Consider the following 7,569-nt stretch of genomic DNA (forward strand, 5'->3'; position numbering starts at 1 on the left):
GCCGCTAATTAACGAGCCACCTGCGGCCAGCTAAACAGGAAAACCACAGCGGAAGCTTTTAACTATGAACTGATAACGGCGCGAGCAAGCAAGGAACGGGGCCGCAGGGCAGCGAAACAAGATCGCAACGCAGCACAGAACCCGCGGGTCTGCACGTAGCAGGGAGGGACCAACCCAGCCGGAGGGGGACTGGCAATCAAGGACAATGGACTCTGACCGACCCTGCCATCATGAACAATCAAGGGGGACATTGGGGGGCCCAATAGTCCACAGCTGCAACGCGATCACGAGGCGGGAAAAAGCGCGGGAAGGGGGGAATATAACAAGTGATGCAATTGTACCAAGCCAGTCCTGGCTTTGCTTGTGACTACTACGTTACGCATGAGTAAACCTTCTTTGTGAACCACACGTGTCACAAGAGTTTCTCTGTCGAACGGGGCAAATCTCACAGTGTGCACAGTGTGTTGATAAGCAAAGTGATTGGTTGAGTTTTCTAGCTTTACTGCCCTCCCACCCTCATTGGCTAGCTGGAAAAATATCCATCAATCACAATTCTACAGCAGGAAAAGAATGGGACTGACATCTGTGAGATTCTGCCAGACATCTTTAGGACCCTCTTCCTAGACCCCATTTTGTCTCAAACTCCAAATAAAGTGTGGAAAAAAATTATGAATGAACTGAGCTGTTGGTAGCAGTTCTTGGAGAGAATATTTTGTTTTCAGATTTCTCTCCCCTTCCTTTTCTTCTTCTATATAATCACCTATTGCAAATCTGAAGATTCTGCTGTGTTGGGTACAGAAGGCAGGGTTGGGAAACTTGGCCTTTGCGTTTACTGTTACTGTACACTATTTCAGCCTTCCACACTATTTCATTTTTATGCTGTTCCACTATTCACTGTTCCACGATTAATGTCTTTTTTCAAAAGGAAATAAAATGTTTGAAAAGAAAGAAATATATGTAATATTTAATATTTAACCCCCTTAACCAGATATAACGTACTTTTAAAATATTATGTGTAACTTGGTTTATGATTAACTTGGTATATGCTTGTCTGGCTGGTAAGTTTCCCCTTGGGTTGGCCATGGAGAGAAACAGGAAGTTGGATCTGGTCTGATTCAACAGGTCTCCTCTTATGTCTTTTGCCTCAAAATTATTTGCTGGGCTCTGAAGCATCAGCTCCCACTGATGGATGTCTCTTCCCTGAAAAGCAAATTGGAGCACATCCAAATGGGGGGTGGGGGGTGAAGCAATATTGATGAGAAAAGCAGATGTGATTCTCCCATATTACTTTTATAAACAGCATTCTTTAGGGAAGGCATGGAACCCTTTTATGCTCAGAAAACTCAGGCATTTAAGTGGCATTGCTACCATGTACCCATGCAATGGAAAACAGCAGCTGACAAGCAAAATAAGGGTTTTTAGACTTCAAATCAGTAGAGAAGCAGCTACTTTATAGAATAAGGCCAGTCCGCATTAGTGATATGCTTTAGTCTGACCTCCCACCCCACAAATGTCAACCATATGATTTAGTCTTTGCTCTGGGAAATGGCTGCTATGGCTAGAGGGAGCTGTTTAAACACTTACTGCCCCATAATCACAATACATCTGGGGGTGCCAGGTCAGGAGTGCCTGCTGTACCTAGGTCTAAGTTTAGAGATACAAGAGGGCTTCTTGTTTTCTTAATGTTACCTGACCCCATGCATGGAATCTCCCTGTCTCTCTCCTTATGAAACCTAGAAGTACATGTGTCATGGTTAATTGTAGGAAAGATGAGTTAGTTTATGGTGGCAAAACATCTGGAGTCTGGCTAACAAATTTTATAAAAAGGCATAAATGTTCATGAGTTGCAGCTCAGTTCATCAGATGCATGGAATGACTAGACTGAGGTAGGATTTAAATTGGAGTGAAGTGGAAAGGGAAGGGAGGGGAGGGGAGGAGGGCCAGCTAGTTATGCAGATGCTGATTCAGATTACAAGTGCCTTATCAATTAACAACTGTGATGCATTAACAAGCCAATGTATTTGTTCTGAATTGCCTGAAATGTTTTATGTCTGTGAGTTCAACAATTTCTCCCTGGATGGTGCTCTTAAAGCACTGCTTTTCTAAAATAGTCACTTTGAGGTTTAATATGGAGTATCCTGGGAGATTGAAATGCTCTGCTGTTTCTTTGCCCTCGTTTTGAGTCCTGATGCGAAACTTGTATCCATCAATTCTTTTGTGCAAAATGTGTCCTGTTTCTCCTGTGTGGAATCCAAAGGGAAATTGCTGGCATATATCACATTGGAGGGAAAGCATGTGAAGGCACCTCTAGTCTTGTGGGTGTTCTTGTCTGGGCCTGTGATGGTGCTGTTGGTGTAGATGTGGGGGCAAAGAAGACATCTGGTTCCCACATTGGCATCATTGTCCTGTTGTTTCTTGTTGCCTAGAAAAATGCTTTAGGTTAGGTGGCTCAGAATTACTTACACACAAATACATACCTTTGGATTATTTTCCTCAATAAATAAATGAACAAGTATAATGTTTTTGACTCATTTGTTTAACTGAGTTCTCTTTATCTAGTTTCAGGTCTTGTGTGAAGAACAGATTATGTTTTAAGTTATATTTATGCAGAAATGTTGAAATTACAAAAGGGTTCACAAATTTTTAAGCACAACTATAAAATATTGTTTTTCCTCCATCCAGATCCGAGAGTAAGGCACCACAGAGAAAATCAGAATAGCCTCCCAAATTCAGTTGTAACAGATCCTGAAAATCAGTACCTTCCACATGTCTGGAACTGCAAAATTGCCCATTTTTTCAATCATCTTGAATGGAATAAACTTTTTGAATTGGGGCTATGATTGCTCTGTACACTAGAGTAAAAGAAAAGTTTATTGAATAAAAATGTTAATACTGAATCATTTAGTGGTCAGTAACATTTCCTTTTTGCAAAGAGGAATTAATTTGAACCAAGGGCCAGTCCTACTTTGGCTGACTTCAGCCAGAAAAAGCAAAATTTGAGTAAATGGTTGGAATCTTTCATCTCTGAAGAACTCACTTTAAGTTCTTCAACCTGAAAGGATTAAAAAAAAAAAAAAAGATATTCAGTTGCCAAGGTCATATCAATCTGACCTGCCCCGACACTGGAATCCAATTTTAAATAGACCTGACTAGCATTACCCACAAAGAATGACACAAAGTTTTCACATGAGATGTCAATTCTTCCCATGCCCCCCTTTCAGTATCTTGGTGAAGAAGGTTTTGCTCTGTGTTTTTACTGGTTTAAAATTTCTCCCTGAAATAAAATTAGAAAACATTTTTCTGATGCTTTTGAGAAGGTTGAATAGGGGTTATCTACTTTGGGGAGGAATAGTATTTGTGTGGATTATGGCTCTAAAAAGGCCTCTTAGAAATTCTACTGCATCTTGAATGATCCAAGTCATTGGACTAGCGCAGGATAGCGTGCAGCATGAGATAAAGGTTACGAAGGCCTCAACCTTCATCCCAGTTCTAGAGAAATTAGACTGCCGGTTAACTCTGACCATATTTCAAAGTAGCAAGCTAGTTTAAGAAATGCAAAACAGATTGTATATGGCACACTTAGTCATGTTCTCCACCATTTCTCCATTCCTCTACCACTCCATATCTTAGCTATCTGCCTTGTTGTAAGTGATGGTGGGCTGGCTTTTCCCCAGCAGAGGCTGATTGCAAAGGGGAAGAAGGCTGCTTGGTTGATAGCCCTTCACACATATGGGGTGTACATAGTATCACTGCCTCTAAAATCCAGGTTTGGAGATTAAGCAATTGAAAAAAAAAAGGTTTAATAAAGAACATGAAGCCCATGCTGGTCTAGGATGAAATCATATCCAAGGGCTTGCTATTATTGTTTGTTGAACCAAGCAATACAAGATCATTTGGAAGTGTGTGAGGAATTCCCAATAGGAAATTGGCCAGATTTACCTCCTATTGACTTGTGAAACTCTTGTGCCGCATCCCTTCCCTGCTGTTTAATAATGCTTTCAAAGGAATCCTTTAGGAAGATGGATAGTGCTATAATTTTGCAGCTGAAGAACTGGCAGAGGGTCAAAGAAAACAGAATCCAGTTTGCTATCAACAGCACTGCATTTTACATAATTCATCAGGCTTTCCACAACAAACTTGCTATTAAGCCAAAATTGATTGACCATCAGGGAATCCATATTATTAATGATAACCCTTTATGATGTTAGTCACAGGCATTTGCAATGTACCTGTGAACAAGTGTCACAGATCACAAGACCAGCCTGTTCCTGTATGATAATCAGCAAAAAGGTCAGGTAAAATCCAGCATAAAATAAAGCCAAATTGTCAACAAATGCATCCACTGTACAGTCTAAATACAAATTATGCGAAGCCAACAACCCAATTAGCTATTATTAAAGAAGAATTAAATAACGTGTTCCAGTCCATCCCTCAGCAATTAATTACCATAGCAATAAAAGCATATTATTGGTAACTAAAGTGGTGCCATACTTAGTGGAATTAGAAGTGGAGTGTCTCAAGTACAGACATAAACATGCGATAGACGTGTTCAGTCCTGCTGGATTAAGCTTAATTTACTTGGTAAGTGTTACAGCAAGATCTCAGGCTCACGGATATAAGGCAGCCAGCACAAAACATGAGCCAGCCTGCCTCCCAGGGTTTGTGTGAGGATAAAATTAGAGGGGGTGACCTCGTAGGCATCCCGTGGAAGTCACAATGATGCTACACAGGTCATGATGTCATCACAAAAATAAGCACAATGTATGAAATTTGCATCATTTGTGTGATAACATCAGGTTGCACGTGTTGTCACTTGTCCTCCTCTTCCCCATCTCCCCAGATTCCCACAGCTGTTCTATGTTGCTTTGAGTTTCTGGAGAAAAAGTGGGCTATAAATGCAACAAGTAAATCAACCAACCATGCATTTCCAAACACAGTTCTTTCTGCCTCTCCCAAGCTCTTTAAAACATGCACAGGAAGCCAAGATCTGGTGACCTGCCATCCATGAAAACCTCTGTGCATGTCAAAAGCTATAATAGTGAAGCGACAAGGGTCCTAAGTGAGACTTTCATACTAGGGCTTTGTGAATAGGATGCTGTTTACCTGGAGATTTACTACGTCTTGACTGAAAATAGGAGCCCATATGGCACAAAAAGATTCCTGCGCTGGATGTAAACGGATCAAACAAATCAACAAATTAAATCCTGAAGGCAATCAGAAGGATATTTCTGCACTGCTGCTGGGTGGTGTATCTCCCACTTTTGTAGACCGGGTATATTATTGTGTTTTGATGCATCACGAGTTATACAGGTCTGAATGCAGAGGCCTAAACTGCATTGAATTTAGCTAGATTAGGTGAAATTGCACATAATACTGTGGTGGTTGTACCAGTACTAAAAAAACAAAGAGTTTGAGCAACAAAGCAGCAAAAGCCTGGTCATCAGTGGGCGTGCAGGAATCCAGTTGAATTCCAGCCCATCAACTATGGGTATATGGAGATGCCTGTAGAGGGGAACCTAATGATGTTAAGTAGCCTCTCCTCTAACTGATGGTGCAGCTAGGGCTGGCTCTTGGATGAAAAGGTCAGGCCAAAGCAACCAAGGGATCCCTCATGACAAGTCAAAAGTGGTGTTTGTGTGCTGTTTGAAAAGCAGGCAACCAGGAGGACCTTTGCACAATTCTGTCTTGTGGGCCAGTTGAAGCCTTTCCTGGATCATGACCTTGTCACAAAGAGATTCCTTTAATAATACAACATATCTGTAGGCTGCCAGTCTTTGCCTTCCCTGGCACTAAATATATACTCATAAACCTGTCACTTTGACAGATGGAGGATTTCCTAGGGTGAAGACTCCAAGCTTCATCAGACCTGTCCTTCTACCCACAGCTCCCAATTCCCTCCCTCCTCACTTCCCTCTCCCTCTGGAAAATATACTGGAAGGAGGTACCCTGCATTACCATGCTTTGATTGACAGTTCTACTTCCCAATCCTCACACAGACTCTCCCCAAATTAAAAGCTATTGCTTGCCATGATTTTAGGACTATGAAAAATACATCATTCTTTCTCAGGACAAGCTGATGTGCTTGTTTCCACATTATATATGGGGCCTTTTAAAGCTTCTGAAAGACTGTTGTCCGGGGTATAAAATTAGCAGTTTGCACCAAGTGTCCACAGTATAGAGCAGTTAATACACCCACTCTAGACTCCCCTTTTCTAGATGCTTCTTTTAGTGGAGATGCCACCAGAAAAGCAGGAACACTCTGCAGCTATCCTATGGCGAGCATTCCAGTTATGTTCCATCCCAGCCAACATTGGTCAAATGAAGTCTGCAGGAAGAAAGCTTAGGTGTGTGCAACTGGACATGCAAAGACTCTCTGATGCCTGCAGACATTAGAACTTTTGTAGTTTCAGTGCAGGAGCCTCCACAGAAGGGATAAAATAGTCAAGATGGCATCTAATGACTGCATGAATGAAGTCCTTGTCGTTTTTATGGGGCAGGGTTCTGATCATGCAGTTGCAGCCACCAAGTTGACATCTGAATCAGGAGATTTTCAGGAGGACTTGACACATTGAACCTTGAGGAATACATCAAGCCTGTTTGAGGGTACTGTTGTAGCAAAAAGAGAATCTCTCAGTATCCTGAAGATCAGCATATTTATTGAGGTATTTATTGTGAATTAGAAGTTTCCTGTGAGTGTGTAATAAACCAAGCTGTGCAAACAGCAGTGCAGTTATCAGTCCAATCACCCCATTGAAGCATACCTGCAGAGCCACATAGTGGTGGGGTTATATATGGAGCATATATATAGTTCTCTTTGCTTTTCTGACCTTTGAGTAGTCTTCTGGCACATGCACAGAAGCCACTTGCCTCAAAGGGAAGCAGATGGCCAAGGTGGATCAGCTCTGCCTTTCCACTGCCCAGAGCAGCCTGCATTGCCTTTCATGCTTCACTCCACACAAAGCAGATGAGATCACTTATGACACCTGAAGTGAAGCCCCCAGGAGGATCATGCTAGCTCTGTGGGATAAAACTTCCTATCAGTGTTCAAGGGTGTCCACAAGGAATGATCAAAAAGTCAAAACAGCAATCATGATGGTGTGATGCACATAAAAACCAGGTGGATCTTTGATCGCACCATCGTGGCCACCATCTTGACTTAACCACACCATGTGGACATCGCTGTCAGAGCCACTTACTCAAAATCAAATCATTTTAGTTGCAGATTGTTCAGATATTTTGGTAGCTGGCCATATAACAAGCTTACAACAAATAGCTACAATTCTTTGCTCTTTATATTGCTTAATCAGTGGCTTGTTAGTTTAAGCTCAGAGAATACAGATCTGCAAAATATCCCCTCTCTCTTTCAGTATCATCTTTGAATTCTTATTCAGCAGGCTTATTTTGCAGTCAAATATAAAAAGTCTACTGAGACATGGCTATGCTTCAGGGAAATTTATTAGTTTGGTCAGGCTACCTTGGTCTGCGTGAATTCTTCCTTTCAATGTTAGACCATTCGTATTTTAGAAACAGGGACCTCAGGCAGGAAAAGGCAAGGGGGAGAGGGCAGCT

General features: G+C 41.7%; 1 long non-coding RNA gene across 3 annotated transcripts in view; it reads right to left on the reverse strand.

Annotated features, from left to right (window-relative positions):
- The window catches only part of LOC148216827 (uncharacterized), a 40,122-nt gene extending 34,447 nt beyond the window's left edge, over positions 1 to 5,675 (reverse strand). The window contains exons 1-2 of one of the 3 annotated variants that reach the window (XR_015794037.1): positions 5,104 to 5,675; positions 2,306 to 2,422 (exon numbers count right to left, since the gene is read on the reverse strand). This is a non-coding gene — a long non-coding RNA (uncharacterized LOC148216827). Of the gene's footprint in view, positions 1 to 2,305 lie in introns of all 3 variants that reach the window. The other 2 variants (XR_015794035.1, XR_015794034.1) reach the window with 2 other exon arrangements.
- Positions 5,676 to 7,569: the final 1,894 nt, after the last annotated feature.

The sequence above is a fragment of the Python bivittatus genome, unplaced genomic scaffold (genome assembly GCF_059951505.1).
Source record: "Python bivittatus isolate LINGU-HERP-01145 unplaced genomic scaffold, Pbiv_v1 ctg000070_np1212, whole genome shotgun sequence".
NCBI classification, from domain to species: Eukaryota; Metazoa; Chordata; class Lepidosauria; order Squamata; family Pythonidae; genus Python; species Python bivittatus.